Source organism: Heterodontus francisci, chromosome 36 (assembly GCF_036365525.1).
Source record: "Heterodontus francisci isolate sHetFra1 chromosome 36, sHetFra1.hap1, whole genome shotgun sequence".
NCBI lineage: Eukaryota > Metazoa > Chordata > Chondrichthyes > Heterodontiformes > Heterodontidae > Heterodontus > Heterodontus francisci.
Window position 1 is genome coordinate 1877223 of NC_090406.1, and position 17366 is coordinate 1894588.

Genomic DNA, 17366 nt, shown 5'->3' on the forward strand with positions numbered 1-17366 from the left:
TAAATAGCACTGATCCTTGTGGCACCCCACTATTCACTGCCTGCCAACTTGAAAATGCCCCATTTATGCCCACTCTCTGCTTCCTGTCTGTTAACCAATCCTCTATCCACGCTAATATATTACCCCCAACACCATAAGCCCTTATCTTGCCTATTAATCTTTTATGTGGCATCTTATTGAATGCCTTTTGAAAATCCAGGTATACTACATCTACTGGTTCCCCTTTATCTACCCTACTAGTTACATCCTCAAAAAAACTCTAATAAATTTGTCAAACAGGATCTCCCTTTAGTAAAACCATGCTGAATTGTTCTAATCATACTATGCTTTTCCAAGTGCAATGTTAAGACTTCTTTAGTAATAGTTTATAGCATCTTGCCACTTGTGTTAGGCTAACTGGTCTGTAGTTCCCTGTTTTCTCTCTCGCTGCTTTCTTGTAAAGCAGCATAACATTTGCCAACTTCCAATCTGACGGGACCATTCCTGAATCTAAGGAACTTTCAAATCATAGCCAGAACATCCACTATCTCTGCAGCTTTCTCTTTTCGAACCATAGGATGTAGGCCATCAGGTCCTGGAGACTTGTCAGATTTTAGTCCCTCAAGTTTTTCCAATATTTTTTCTCAGCTGATATCAATATCCCTAATTTCCTCACTCTTTTTAACCCCTAGGTTACTGCCTATTTCTGGTATAGAACTTGTGTCTTCTACTGTGAAGACAGACACAAAATATTTGTTCAATGCTTCTGCCATTTCCTCATTCCCCATGATGATGTCTTCAGTCTCTGCCTCCAAGGGACCAACGTCTACTTTAGCTACTCTCTTCCTTTTTATGTACTTATAAAATCTCTCACAATCTGTTTTTATATTGCTGGCTAGTTTACACTCATTCTATTTTTTTCCTTTTTATCAACTTTTTGGTAGCCTTTGCTGGTTTCTAAAACACGCCCAATCCTCAGACTTGCTACTATTTTTTGCAAGATTGTAAGCCTCTTCTTTTAGTCTAATATTCTCCTTAGCTTCCTGAGTGAGACACGGATGGGTCTTTTTTGACGAGCTTTTGGTTTTGAACGGAATGTACTTTTGTTGAATCCTTTGAATTGTTTCTTTAAATATTTACCATTGTGCATTTACCACCATACTTTCCAGTTTATTTAACCAATTAACCTTAGTCAGTTCTCCCCTCATACCTTTGTAATTGGCTTTGTTTAAGATTCTTGTTTGTGATTGAAATCTGTCACTTGCAAACTTAACATAAAATTCAATGGTATTATGATCACTATTTCCCAGTGGATCTTTTACTACGACATTGCATATTAACCCTGCTTCATTATACAATATGAGATCTAAGATAGCTTTATCCCTAGTCGGTTTTACAACATATTGCTCCAAGAAACTGTCAGAAAAGCATTCTACAAATTTATCTTCTAGACGACTGTTGCCAATTTGATTGTCCCAGTCTATATGCAGATTAATGTCCCCCACAATTAATACATTACCTTTTTAACATGCTCCAATAATTTGCCATTTAATGTTCTGTCCAATAATATAACTACTGTTATGGGGCCTGTAAATTACTCCCACCACTGTTTTCTGACTCCTGCTATTCCTAATTTCCACCCAAGCTGATTCTGCTTAATGATCTTCTGAGGCCAGATCCCTTCTTATTAATGTCCTTATGCCATCCTTTACTATCAGGGCTACCCCCTCCTCTTTTGCCATTCTGTCTGTCTCTCAGAAATGTTGTGTACCCTGGAATATTCATTTCCAACCTTGTTTTCCTTGTAACCATGCCTCAGTAATGGAAATTAGATCTGGATCATTTACATCTATTCGTGTCACTAGTTCATCTATTTTATTACAGATGATTCATGCATTCAGATAAAGGAGTTTTAATTTCATTTTTTTACCTCTATTCCCTGTAATGACCTTATTTGCCGATGCACAATTTTTGTTAAACTCTCTGTCCCTTCCTGTCCCATTCTGTTGGGAATTACCCACATCACTATCCTGCTCCAATACCCTGACCTCTCTCTCTGGATTTCTAAATTTCCCTTTAACTAAACCCTTCCCCCCTCCCTACTCTGTTATTTTAAAGCCCTGTCCACAGCCCTAGTTATGTGATTGGCCAGGACACTGGTTCCAGTCCAGTTCAAATGAAGCCCATCCCAATGGAATAGCTCCCTCTTCCCTGAGTACTGGTACCAGTATTGATGAGGTGGAGATGTAAGTCTGGTAAAATTTCCAACCAGAACAATGGCTTGAGCAGTTTGAATGCACTACCTGCCTGGCCTTCATTAACAAGACATTCAAAGCCATCTGGGAACATTTACATTGGTGGAGATGAACCTCTCAAAGGGTAAACACTGAAAGAATGGGACCCGAGAGAGATTGGAATTCTTAGACTTGATCTAATTAAAGTGCAAAAGAGAGAATACACTGGGCCATCATGTGACAGACCTCCATCTGGATGAAAACTTGCAGTTTCTTCTCTCTACAGCAGACAAGCAGCTGAGTTAGACCAGTGTAGGACCCAAGTGGGGTCTCTCTCTCTCTCCAGGCCACCCTGCAAGTCTGAATCCTGTGTGCTGGCTGCTAAACATCCAAGTTTATCATTGATGCAGACAGAGATCCCAGGAAGAAAACCATCTGCATCACTGTCTCCAAGAAAACCCTGAACCAGTTGGCCACCTCTACCAGCCAGAAACTTCTGGATCATGAGTTCAGTCGGAAGACTCCATGACTGTATATTCTTTTTTATTGTTCTGGACTCTAATCCAAGCAAACTATTCTTCTTCACTCTGTAACCTATTTGTGTGTGTGATTCTCCTGTGTACATGTGCGTGTGTGAAAGTTGGAGCATAGTTTATTATTTTACCTAGATTGGGTTTTGGTTTTAAGTACAATAAACTAACCTCTTTCTTGTTTAAACTCAAAACCTGTCTGGTTGGTTCTTTTATGATCTTAGCACCTAAAAGGGTTAAACACTCACTCAATTGGTAAGCATATCCACTGTTTAAAAGAAATAAAACCCTGTTGTGGTCAAACAAGGAGAGAGACAAGAGGGGAGCCTTTCGACCTCTCTTCACTTGATCGTAACAGTTGTGATGATGGAAAAACAAAAATGCAACCCAACCTGTTAAATTGCAGATACTGTTGGGATTGGTTGAGTGAAATTGTATTGTGAGGTAATCATATGTTTTTTAAGTGGGGAGGGTGTGTAATAATTCCCTCTCTGTTGGGAGGTTATACTGAATAAAGAAGTGAGACAACATGACTGATTAAGTAGAGTCTCTGTGAGTTATTTCCAGTCCAAACACAACAGAATGGAAGCAGGTGAGAGCAGTTCTACCCAGCCAGAAGACAGTGTTGGAGGAGGATGGTGTGGTCAACTGTATCAAAGGATGAGGAGGGATAGTTTACCTTTGTCACAGTCACATAGGATGTCATTTGTGACTTTGATAAGAGCTGTTTTGGTATATTCTGAGATGTTTCCACTTAAGGGCAAATGGTGAGAATGTGGAACTCGCTACCACAGGGAGTGATTGAAATGAATAGCACAGATGGACTTAAGGGGAAGCTGGATAAGCACATGAAGGGGAAAGGAATAGGATATGCTGATAGAATGGGAGGACTTTTGTGTGGAGCATTAAACCTGCATGGACCAGCTGGGCTGAATGGTTTTTTTTCTGGCATGTAAATAGTAAGCAGTAGTAAGGGCGTGGGTAGGACAAAGAGGGTAATAGATACTTAGAGGCACAGGGCAAGGCTAGAATGCTTAATGAGTACTTTGTATCCAGTGTTAACTAAGGATGAGGATGCTGACAAAATATCAGTAGAAGGTGAGATGGTACAGGTAATGGATGGGGTGAAAATTGATACAGGAAAGGCTGGCAATGTTTAGAGTGGATAAGTCACCTGGTCCAGATGGCTTAAATCCCAGGTTGCTAAAGGAAGTGGAGATGGAGATAGCGGAAGGGCTTGTCATAATCTTCCAATCTTCCCTAGATACAGGTGGACATGCCAGAGGATTGGAGAGTGGCAAATGTGACACCCTTATTCAAGAAAGGGTGGAAGGATAGTCCTAGCAAATACAGACCAGTTAGCTTAACATCAGTGGTGGGTAAGGTTTTAGAAACAATAATCAGGGGGGGGAAATCAACAGACACTTGGAGAGGTTTGAATTAATTAAGGATAGTCAGCATGGATTGGTAAAAAGCAGATCATGCTTGACTAATCTAATTTAATTTTTTGATGAAGTAACAGAGAAGGTTGATGAAGGGATTGTGGTGGATGTTGTTTATATGGATTTTTAAAAGCGTTTGATAAAGTACCACATAAAAGGCTGGTTAACAAAATTGAAGTTCATGGAATAGGAGGTTCAGTGTCCAATTGGATAAAAATAATTAGCTTAAGGACAGTGAGTCGTGATAAATGGTAATATTTCAGACTGGAGGATGGGATACAGTGGGGCTCCCTAAGGCTCAGTGCAGGGACCACTGCTTTTTTTTTGCTAAATATAAATGACTTGGATATTGGAATACAGAGTAAGATTTCAAATTTCTGATGATACCAAATGTGGAGGAGTGGGCAGACAGATGGCAGATGGAATTTAATACACAGAAGTGTGACATGGTTCATTTTGGCAGAAGGGATAGGGAGAGGTAATATATACTTAATGGCACGGTTCGTAAGAGTATAGATGGACAGAGGGACCTAGGGGTTCATGTGCATAGATGTTTGAAGGTGGCAGAACATATTGAGAGAGTAGTTAGCAAAGCCTTTGGGATCCATAAATAGAGGTACTGAGTACGAGAGCAGGGTAATTCTGCTTAACATTGTTAAAGCTCTGGTGAGGCCACAACTAGAGTATTGTGTCCAGTTCTGGTCACCACACTTGAAGAAGGATGTATGGGTCCTTGAGAGGGTGCAGAGGAGATTTGCCAGAATGGTTCCAGGGATGGGAGATTTTAGCTACAAGGTTAGGTTGGGGAATTGGGTTTGTTCTCCTTGGAGCTAAGGAGATTGAGGGGAAATTTGTTAGAGTTGTACAAGATTATGACAGATTTAGATCCGACAAAGAAAAGATGGTCCCATTAACTGATGGAACAAGGACAAGGGGACAGAAATTGATGATTTTGGGCAAGAGATGCAGGGACGATGTGAGGAAGAAATTTATTATGCAGTCAGTAGTAATGGCCTGAAACTCGTTGCCCACGAGAATGGTGGAAGTGACGATGATGAATGATTTCAGAAGGAAATTTATAGATACAACACTGAAACAGGCCCTTCAGCCCACTGAGTCTGTGCCGACCAACAACCACCCATTTATACGAACCTTACAGTAATCCCATATTCCCTACCATCGACCTACACTAGGGGCAATTTACAATGGCCAATTTACCTATCAACCTGCAAGTATTTGGCTGTGGGAGGAAACCGGAGCACCCGGCGAAAACCCGCACAGTCACAGGGAGAATTTGCAAACTCCACACAGGCAGTACCCAGAATTGAACCCAGGTCCCTGGAGCTGTGAGGCTGCAGTGCTAACCACTGTGCCACTGTGCCTGAAGGGTTACGGGGATAAAGTGGGGGGAATGGGACTGACTGGATTGCTCTACAGAGTGCTGGCATGGACTCGATGGGCTGATTGGCCTCCTTCTGTGCCTTTAATGAGTCAATAACTATGACATTTTGTGTAATTGATCTCAAGAATCTGGTGCTGGTAGACTGAACCATGAATATGTAATGAGTATTTACAAACATACAAACATACGAATTAGGAGCAGAAGTCGGCCATTCGGCCCCTCGAGCCTGCTCCGCCATTCAATAAGATCATGGCTATTTATCTCGAATTCCACACTCCCATCTACCCCTGATAACCTTTGATTCCCTTTCCTAACAAGAATCAATCTACCTCTACCTTAAAAATATTCATTGATCCCGCCTCCACCACCTTCTGAGGCAGAGAGGGCGGCACAGTGGCGCAGTGGTTAGCACTGCAGCCTCACAGCTCCAGGGACCTGGGTTCGATTCTGGGTACTGCCTGTGTGGAGTTTGCAAGTTCTCCCTGTGTCTGCGTGGGTTTTCTCCGGGTGCTCCGGTTTCCTCCCACAAGCCAAAAAACTTGCAGGTTGATAGGTAAATTGGCCATTATAAATTGTCACTAGTATAGGTAGGTGGTAGGGAAATATAGGGACAGGTGGGGATGTTTGGTAAGAATAGGGGATTAGTGTAGGATTAGTATAAATGGGTGGTTGATGTTTGGCACAGACTCGGTGGGCCGAAGGGCCTGTTTCAGTGCTGTATCTCTAATCTAAAAAAAAAGTTGCACAACCCTCAGAGAAAAAATTTCTCCTCATCTCTGTCCTAAAAGGGTGAACTTTAATTTTAAAACTGTGCCCCCTAGTTCTGGACTCACCCACAAGAGGAAACATCCTTTCTACAGCCACCTTGTCAAGATCATTCAGGATCTTATAAACTTCAATCAAGTCTCCCCTCACACTTCTAAACTCCAGTGAAAACAAACCCAGTCTGTCCAACCTTTCCTCATAAGACAACCTGCTCATTCCAGGTATCAATCTAGTAAACCTTCTCAGAACCGCCTCTAACGCATTCACATCCTTCCTTAAATAAGGAGACCAAAACTGCAAATAGCTCTGTATAACTGAAGCATAACATCCTTATTTTTATTTTCAGTTCCTCTCATAATACAGAATAGCATTCCATTAGCCTTCTTTATTACTTGCTGTACCTGCATACTAACTTTTTGTGACTAATACACTAGAACACCTAGATCCCTCTGCACCTCGGAATTCTGCAGTCTTTCTCCGTTTAAGTGATACTCTGCTTTTTTATTCTTCCTGCCAAAGTGAACAACTTCATATTTTCCCACATTATACTCCATCTGCCAGATTTTTGCCCACTCACTCAACCTATCTCTTTGGGTCTGCAACCTCCTTATGTCCTCTTCACAACATATTTTCCTACCTATCTTTGTGTCAGCTGCAAATTTAGCTACCATGCCATTGCTCCCCTCATCTAAGTCATTGATATAAATTATAAAAAGTTGAGGCCCAGCACAGCCAAAGACTTGTGGGTTGATAGGTAAATTGGCCATTGTAAATTTCTATCGTGTAGGTAGGTGGTAGGAGAATTGAGTGAAGGTGGGGATGTGATAGGGAATATGGGATTAATGTAGGATTAGTATAAATGGGTGGTTGAAGTTCGGGACAGACTCGGTGGGCCGAAGGGCCTGTTTCAGTGCTGTATCTCTCTATGACTCTCTCTCTATGACACAGACCCCTGCGGGACTCCACTCGACACTTCCTACCAATCAGAAAATTGCCAGCCAGCCAATTTTCTATCCATGCTAATATGTTACCCCCTACACCATGAGCTCCTACTTTGCACAATAACTTTTTATGTGGCACGTTGTCAGATGCCTTCTGGAAATCCAGGTACAGTACGTCAACGGGCTCCCCTTTATCCACAGTGCATGTTACTCCTTCAAAGAACTCCAATAAATTGGTTAAACATGATTTCCTTTCACAAAACCATGCTGACTATTCCCAATTATCTTGAGTTTTTCTAAGTGCCTCCTTAATGATCGATTCTAACACCTTCCCCACCACAGACGTCAAGTTAACTGGCCTATAGTTACCCGTTTTATGCCTCCCCCGACTTCTTGAATAGAGGGGTTATATTTGCTACTTTCCAGTCTGATTAAACCTTTCCAGAATCTAGCGATTTTTTTCTTTTTAGAGTCATAGAGTTATACAGCACAGAAACAGGTCCTTTGGCACATTTTTATTCATTCATGGGATGTGGGCGTCGCTGGCTAGGCCAGCATTTATTGTCCATCCCTAATTGCCCTTGAGAAGCTGGTGGTGAGCTGCCTTCTTGAACTGCTGCAGTCCATGTGAGGTAGGTACACCCACAGTGCTGTTAGGAAGGGAGTTCCAGTCACAGTGAAGGAACGGCAATATGGTTCCAGGTCAGGATGGTGTGTGACTTGGAGGGGAACTTGTATTTGCTGCCCTTGTCCTTCTAGTTGGTAGAAGTCGCGGGTTTGGAAGGTGCTGTCTAAGGAGCCTTGGTGCGTTGCTGCAGTGCATCTTGTAGATGGTACACACTGCTGCCACTGTGTGTCGGTGGTGGAGGGAGTGAATGTTTGTTGATGGGGCGCCAATCAAGCGGGCTGCTTTGTTCTGGATGGTGATGAGCTTCCTGAGTGTTGTTGGAGCTGCACCCATCCAGGCAAGTGGAGAGTATTCCATCACACTCCTGACTTGTGCTTTGTAGATGGTGAACAGGCTTTGGGAAGTCAGGAGGTGAGTTACTCACTGCAGGATTCCGAGTCTCTGACCTGCTCTTGTAGCCACAGTATTTATATGGCTACTCCAGTACAGTTTCTGGTCAATGGTAGCCCCTAGGATATTGATAGTGGGGGATTCAGCGATGGTAATGACATTGAATGTCAAGGGGAGATGGTTAGATTCTCTCTTGTTGGAAATGGTAATTGCCTGGCACTTGTGTGGTGCGAATGTTACTTGCCACTTCTCAGCCCAATCCTATTTAAAGACCGTAGGATGAAGTCCATCAGGACCCGAAGCTCCATCAGTTTGCTCAGTACCACTTCCCTGGTGATTGTAATTTCACCACGTTCCTCTCTTCCTTCCACCTCGTGATTTACAGCTATTACTGGAATGTTTTTTGTATCCTCTATAGTGAAGACAGAAGCAAAATAAGAGTGATGACAGACAGTTGTTTTAGTGACTGGAAGCCAGTGTCCAGTGGCGTACCACAGGGATCTGTGCTGGGTCCCCTATTGTTTGTCATTTATATAAATGACATAGATGACTATGTGGGGGGTAGGATCAGTAAGTTCGCGGATGACACAAAGATTGGCTGAGTGGTTAACAGTGAGGTGGAGTGTCTTGGGTTACAGGAAGATATAGACGGGATGGTCAAATGGGCAGAAAAGTGGCAGATGGAATTTAACCCTGAAAAGTGTGAGGTGATACACTTTGGAAGGAGTAATGTGACACGGAAGTATTCAATGAATGGCCTGACACTGGGAAGTTCTGAGGAACAAAGGGACCTTGGCGTGTTTGTCCATAGATCTCTGAAGGCAGAAGGGCAGGTTAATAGGGTGGTGAAAAAGGCATATGGGACACTTGCCTTTATCAATCGAGGCATAGATTACAAAAGCAGGGAGGTCATGTTGGAGTTGTACAGAACTTTGGTAAGGCCACAGCTGGAGTACTGTGTTCAATTCTGGTCGCCACCTTATAGGAAGGATGTGATTACATTGGAGGGGGTGCAGAGGAGATTCACCAGGATGTTGCCTGGGATGGAACATTTAAGCTATGAAGAGAGGTTGGATAGGCTTGGGTTGTTTTCGCTGGAGCAGAGAAGACTGAGGGGTGACCTGATCGAGGTGTACAAGATTATTAGGGGCACGGACAGGGTGGATAGGGAGCAGCTGTTCCCCTTAGTTGAAGGGTCAGTTACGAGGGTTCACAAGTTTAAGGTGAGGGGCAGGAGGTTTAAGGGGGACTTGAGGAAGAACTTTTTTACCCAGAGGGTGGTGACGGTCTGGAATGCCCTGCCTGGGAGGGTGGTAGATGCAGGTGGCCTCACATCCTTTAAAAAGTACCTGGATGAGCACTTGGCACATCATAACATTCAAGGCTATGGGCCAAGTGCTGGCAAATGGGATTAGGTAGACAGGTCAGGTGTTTTAATGCATCGGTGCAGACTCGATGGGCCGAAGGGCCTCTTTTACACTGTATTATTCAGTGATTCTGTGATTTGTTCATTTCTTCCGCCATTTCCTTATTATCTACTATTAACTCCCCATTCTCACTCTCTAGAGGATCAACACTCACTTTACTTCTATTTTCCTTTTTAAATACCTGCGGAAACTCGTGCTATCTGTTTTTACATTTCTAGCTAACTTCCTGTCCTACTCTAATTTCTTTCTCCTGATTAATCATTAGTCATTCTCTGCTTTCTTCATACTCTGACCAATCATCTAACCTGCTACTCACCCTTGTGCAATTATATGCCTTTTTCTTAAGTTTGATGCTTTCCTTAACTTCTTTAGTTAACCACGGATGGTGGGTCCTCCCCTTAGAATTTTTCTTTATTGTTGGAATATACTTATTCTGAGTATTCTGAAATATCCCCTTAAATGTCTGCCATTGCTTCTTTATTGATCTATCTCCTAACCTAGTAACCCAGTTCACTTCAGCTAGCTCAGCTCTCATGCCTACATAGTTGCCCTTATTTAAGTTTAAAATACTCATGTTAGATCCACTCTTCTCTCTTTCAAACTGAATGTCAAATTCATCATATTGTGGTCGCTGCTACCTAGAGGTGCCTTTACTCTGAGGTCATTAATTAATCCTGTCACGTTACACCATACCAAGTCTAATATAACCTGCTCTCTGGTTGGTTCCAGAATGTGCTGCTCTAAGAAACTATCTCAAAAGCATTCTATGAACTCCTCATCCAGGCTACTATTGTCAATCTGATTGTTCCAGTTTATATGTAGATTAAAATCACCCATGATTATTGCCATCCCTTTATCACATCCTGATCTATTGCACCAATGCCATCCTTGATTAACAGAGCTACCCCTTCACCTTTACCTAACTTCCTATTATTCCTGAATGTCATTTCCCCCTCAATATTCAGGACCCAATCCTTGTCATCCTGCAGCCACGTCTCCTTAATGGCTATCAGATCATATTTATTTACTTCAATGCGCGGTATCAGTTCGTCTACTTTGTTATGACTGCTGTGCGCATTCAGATACAGAGCCTTTAGTTTTGTCTTTTTATTATCTTTGTAACATCTAGTCATGCCTGTTGGTGCTGTCTTAGATTTTTTCTCTCTGTCCCTTCCTGCCATTCTCTGACCTTCATTTCTCATATTACTGTTCTGCTCTCCTGCCTTGACTCTGCCCCTTGCTACATCTACCCAAGCTTGATCCCTCTCCCCCCTTGTTTAATTTAACGCCTTCTCTACTTTCCTGGTTATACGATTTGCTAGAACACTCTGCCAATTGGTATGTGGCTCTGGTAATAATCCAGAGATTATTACCCTTGAGGTTCTGCTCTTCAATTTGGTACATAGATCCTCATACTGTCTAAGCAGAACCTCTTTCCTAGTCCTACCTATGTCGTTGATACCTACATGGATCATGATAATCTGATCCTCCCCCTCCCACTCCAAGTTCCTGTCCAGCCCTGAGCAGATGACCTGAACCCTGGCACCAGGCAGGCAACACAGCCTTCTGGACTCACGCTCTCAGCTGCACAGAACAGTTTCGATCCCCCTCACAATACTATCGCCTTCTACCACAACATTCCTTCATATGAACATATGAATTAAGAGCAGCAGTAGGCTACTTGGCCCCTCGAGCCTGCTCTGCCATTCAACAAGATCATGGCTGATCTGATTGTAACCTCAATTCTACATTCCCGATTACTCCCAATAACCTTTCACCCCCTTGCTTATCAAGAATCTGTTGATCTCTGCCTTAAAGATATTCAAAGACTCTGCTTCCACTGCCTTTTGAGGAAGAGAATTCCAAGGACTCACAACACTCTGAGAGAAAAAAATTTCTCCTCATCTCTGTCTTAAATGGGCGACCCCTTATTTTTAAACAGTGACCCCTAGTTCTAGATTCTCCCACAAGGGGAAACATCCTTTCCACATCCACCCTGTCAAAACCCCTCAGGATCTTATATATTTCAATCAAGTCACCTCTTATTCTTCTAAACTCCAGTGGATACAAGCCTAGCCTGTCCAATCTTTCCTCATAAGACAACCCGCCTATTCCAGGTATTAGTCTAGTAAACCTTCTCTGTACTGCCTCCAACACATATACATCCTTCCTTCAATAAGGAGAGCAGTACTGTACACAGTACTCACACACAATGGGACAAGTCACCTCTTCCCGTGTCCTAAACTTACTGATTCCATGATTCTTTACACTGAGACAAGCCCAGCCCAACATTGTGACTCCTCCCCTCTGCGCTCTAGCCCCGCCTCCCAACACTGGCCCCGCCTCTGCGCTCTAGCCCCGCCTCCCCGCACAGGCCCCGCCTCTGCGCTCTAGCCCCGCCTCCCCGCACTGGCCCCGCCTCTGCGCTCCAGTCCCGCCTCCCCGCACTGGCCCCGCCTCTGCGCTCTAACCCCGCCTCACCCACACCAGCCCCGCCTCCTGACATTGGCCACGCCTCCCCACACTGGCCACGCCTCCAGATAACATGGCCGAGACCGGCGCTATTGAGTTTTCGGCTGAGCGGCAGAGAAGGTAAAGGCGAGGCCGATTGTCCGGGACACAGCGGGACAGCGCGGGGTTCTCCAGCGAGAAATACCGGGGCCTGATCGACAGCTCGGCCCGCAGTTTCAGGCAGTGTCGCGGGGAAGCGGCGGCAAAGCGGGACTTTCGCGGCTACCCCCCCGCCCCAAACTCTCCCCCCCCCCCCCGCCCCAAACTCTCCCCCCCCCCCCGCCCCAAACTCTCCCCCCCCCCCCCGCCCCAAACTCTCCCCCCCCAAACTCCCCCCCCCAAACTCCCCCCCCCAAACTCTCCCCCCCCCAAACTCTCTCCCCCCCCCAAACTCTCCCCCCCCCCCAAACTCCCCCCCCAAACTCTCCCCCCCCCAAACTCTCCCCCCCCCAAACTCTCCCCCCCCAAACTCTCCCCCCCCAAACTCTCCCCCCCCCAAACTCTCCCCCCCCCAAACTCTCCCCCCCCCAAACTCCCCCCCCCCCAAACTCTCCCCCCCCCAAACTCTCCCCCCCCCAAACTCTCCCCCCCCCAAACTCTCCCCCCCCAAACTCTCCCCCCCCAAACTCTCCCCCCCCCAAACTCTCCCCCCCAAACTCTCCCCCCCCAAACTCTCCCCCCCCAAACTCTCCCCCCCCAAACTCTCCCCCCCCAAACTCTCCCCCCCCAAACTCTCCCCCCCCCAAACTCTCCCCCCCCAAACTCTCCCCCCCCAAACTCTCCCCCCCCAAACTCTCCCCCCCCAAACTCTCCCCCCCAAACTCTCCCCCCCCAAACTCTCCCCCCCCAAACTCTCCCCCCCCAAACTCTCCCCCCCCAAACTCTCCCCCCCAAACTCTCCCCCCCCAAACTCTCCCCCCCCCAAACTCTCCCCCCCCAAACTCTCCCCCCCCAAACTCTCCCCCCCAAACTCTCCCCCCAAACTCTCCCCCCCAAACTCTCCCCCCCAAACTCTCCCCCCCCAAACTCTCCCCCCCCAAACTCTCCCCCCCCAAACTCTCCCCCCCCCCCAAACTCTCCCCCCCCCCAAACTCTCCCCCCCCCCCAAACTCTCCCCCCCCCCAAACTCTCCCCCCCCCCAAACTCTCCCCCCCCAAACTCTCCCCCCCCAAACTCTCCCCCCCCAAACTCTCCCCCCCCCAAACTCTCCCCCCCCAAACTCTCCCCCCACCAAACTCTCCCCCCCCAAACTCCCCCCCCAAACTCTCCCCCCCAAACTCTCCCCCCCCAAACTCTCCCCCCCCAAACTCTCCCCCCCCCAAACTCTCCCCCCCAAACTCCCCCCCCCAAACTCTCCCCCCCCCAAACTCTCCCCCCCCAAACTCTCCCCCCCCCCAAACTCTCCCCCCCCCAAACTCTCCCCCCCCCAAACTCTCCCCCCCCCAAACTCTCCCCCCCCAAACTCTCCCCCCCCCAAACTCTCCCCCCCCCCAAACTCTCCCCCCCCCCAAACTCTCCCCCCCCCCAAACTCTCCCCCCCCCCAAACTCTCCCCCCCCCAAACTCTCCCCCCCCAAACTCTCCCCCCCCCAAACTCTCCCCCCCCCAAACTCTCCCCCCCCCAAACTCTCCCCCCCCCAAACTCTCCCCCCCCCAAACTCTCCCCCCCCCCCCAAACTCTCCCCCCCCCCCCAAACTCTCCCCCCCCCCCAAACTCTCCCCCCCCCCAAACTCTCCCCCCCCCCCCAAACTCTCCCCCCCCCCAAACTCTCCCCCCCCCCAAACTCTCCCCCCCCCAAACCACCCCCCCCCCAAACTCTCCCCCCCCCAAACTCTCCCCCCCCCCAAACTCTCCCCCCCCCCAAACTCTCCCCCCCCCCAAACTCTCCCCCCCCCCCAAACTCTCCCCCCCCCCAAACTCTCCCCCCCCCAAACTCTCCCCCCCCCCAAACTCTCCCCCCCCCAAACTCTCCCCCCCCCCAAACTCTCCCCCCCCCCAAACTCTCCCCCCCCCCAAACTCTCCCCCCCCCCAAACTCCCCCCCCCCCACCTCCCCCCCCAACTCTCCCCCCCCCAAACACTCCCCCCCCAAACACTCCCCCCCCAAACACTCCCCCCCCCAACACTCCCCCCCCAAACACTCCCCCCCCAAACACTCCCCCCCCAAACACTCCCCCCCCCAAACACTCCCCCCCCAAACACTCCCCCCCAAACACTCCCCCCCCAAACACTCCCCCCCCAAACACTCCCCCCCCAAACACTCCCCCCCCAAACACTCCCCCCCCACACTCCCCCCCCAAACACTCCCCCCCCAAACACTCCCCCCCCCAAACACTCCCCCCCCAAACACTCCCCCCCCAAACACTCCCCCCCCAAACACTCCCCCCCCAAACACTCCCCCCCAAACTCTCCCCCCCCAAACTCTCCCCCCCCAAACTCTCCCCCCCCAAACTCTCCCCCCCAAACTCTCCCCCCCAAACTCTCCCCCCAAACTCCCCCCCCAAACTCCTCCCCCCTCACACTCTCCCCCCTCACACTCTCCCCCCTCACACTCTCCCCCCTCACACTCTCCCCCCCTCACACTCTCCCCCCTCACACTCTCCCCCCTCACACTCTCCCCCCTCACACTCTCCCCCCCTCACACTCTCCCCCCTCACACACTCCCCCCCTCCACTCTCCCCCCCTCTCACTCTCCCCCCCTCTCACTCTCCCCCCCCAAACTCTCCCCCCCCAAACCTCCCCCCCAAACTCCCCCCCCCCAAACTCTCCCCCCCCCAAACTCTCCCCCCCCCAAACTCACCCCCCCCCCAAACTCTCCCCCCCCAAACTCTCCCCCCCCAAACTCTCCCCCCCCAACCTCCCCCCCCCAAACTCTCCCCCCCCAAACTCTCCCCCCCCAAACTCCTCCCCCCCCCAAACACCTCCCCCCCTCACACTCCTCCCCCCCCCAAACTCTCCCCCCCAAACTCTCCCCCCCAAACTCTCCCCCCCAAACTCTCCCCCCCAAACTCTCCCCCCCAAACTCTCCCCCCCAAACACTCCCCCCCCAAACTCTCCCCCCCCAAACTCCCCCCCCCAAACCTCCCCCCCCCCAAACTCTCCCCCCCCCAAACTCTCCCCCCCCAAACTCTCCCCCCCAAACTCTCCCCCCCCAAACTCTCCCCCCCCCCCACTCTCCCCCCCCAAACTCTCCCCCCCCCAAACTCTCCCCCCCCAAACTCTCCCCCCCAAACTCTCCCCCCCCAAACTCTCCCCCCCCAACTCTCCCCCCCCCAAACTCCCCCCCCCACACTCCCCCCCCCCTCACACTCGTCCCCCCCTCACACTCCTCCCCCCCTCACACTCCTCCCCCCCCCCAAACTCCCCCCCCCCAAACTCCCCCCCCAAACTCCTCCCCCCCTCACACTCTCCCCCTCACACTCTCCCCCCTCACACTCTCCCCCCTCACACTCTCCCCCCTCACACTCTCCCCCCTCACACTCTCCCCCCTCACACTCTCCCCCCCCACACTCTCCCCCCCCACACTCTCCCCCCCCACACTCTCCCCCCCCACACTCTCCCCCCCAAACTCCCCCCCAAACTCCCCCCCCCAAACTCCCCCCCCCCAACTCCCCCCCCCCAAACTCCCCCCCCCAAACTCCCCCCCCCAAACTCCCCCCCCCCAAACTCCCCCCCCAAACTCCCCCCCCCAAACTCCCCCCCCAAACTCCCCCCCCAAACTCCCCCCCCAAACTCCCCCCCCCAAACTCCCCCCCCCAAACTCCCCCCCCCCCAAACTCCCCCCCCCAAACTCCCCCCCCCAAACTCCCCCCCCCAAACTCCCCCCCCCCAAACTCCCCCCCCCAAACTCCCCCCCCCAAACTCCCCCCCCAAACTCCCCCCCCAAACTCCCCCCCCCAAACTCCCCCCCCCAAACTCCCCCCCCAAACTCCCCCCCCCAAACTCCCCCCCCAAACTCCCCCCCCCAAACTCCCCCCCCCCAAACTCCCCCCCCCCAAACTCCCCCCCCCAAACTCCCCCCCCCCAAACTCTCCCCCCCCAAACACTCCCCCCCCAAACACTCCCCCCCCAAACACTCCCCCCCCAAACTCTCCCCCCCCAAACTCTCCCCCCCCAAACTCTCCCCCCCCAAACTCTCCCCCCCCAAACTCTCCCCCCCCAAACTCTCCCCCCCCAAACTCTCCCCCCCAAACTCTCCCCCCCAAACTCTCCCCCCCAAACTCTCCCCCCCAAACTCTCCCCCCCAAACTCTCCCCCCCAAACTCTCCCCCCAAACTCTCCCCCCCAAACTCTCCCCCCAAACTCTCCCCCCCAACTCTCCCCCCCCAACTCTCCTCCCCCAAACTCCTCCCCCCCAAACCTCCCCCCAAACTCTCCCCCCAAACTCCCCCCCCAAACTCCTCCCCCCCTCACACTCTCCCCCCTCACACTCTCCCCCCTCACACTCTCCCCCCTCACACTCTCCCCCCTCACACTCTCCCCCCTCACACTCTCCCCCCTCACACTCTCCCCCTCACACTCTCCCCCCTCTCACTCTCCCCCCCCTCTCACTCTCCCCCCCAACTCTCCCCCCAAACTCTCCCCCCCAAACTCTCCCCCCAAACTCTCCCCCCCAAACTCTCCCCCCAAACTCTCCCCCCCAAACTCTCCCCCCCCCAAACTCTCCCCCCCAAACTCTCCCCCCCAAACTCTCCCCCCCCAAACTCTCCCCCCCAACTCTCCCCCCAAACTCTCCCCCCCTCACACTCCTCCCCCCTCACACTCCTCCCCCCCCAAACTCTCCCCCCCAAACTCTCCCCCCCAAACTCTCCCCCCAAACTCTCCCCCCCAAACTCTCCCCCCCCAAACTCTCCCCCCCCAAACTCTCCCCCCCCAAACTCTCCCCCCCAAACTCTCCCCCCCCAAACTCTCCCCCCCCAAACTCTCCCCCCCCAAACTCTCCCCCCCCAAACTCTCCCCCCCCAAACTCCTCCCCCCCTCACACTCCTCCCCCCTCACACTCCTCCCCCCCCCCAAACTCCCCCCCCAAACTCCCCCCCCAAACTCCTCCCCCCCAAACTCCTCCCCCCCTCACACTCTCCCCCCTCACACTCTCCCCCCTCACACTCTCCCCCCTCA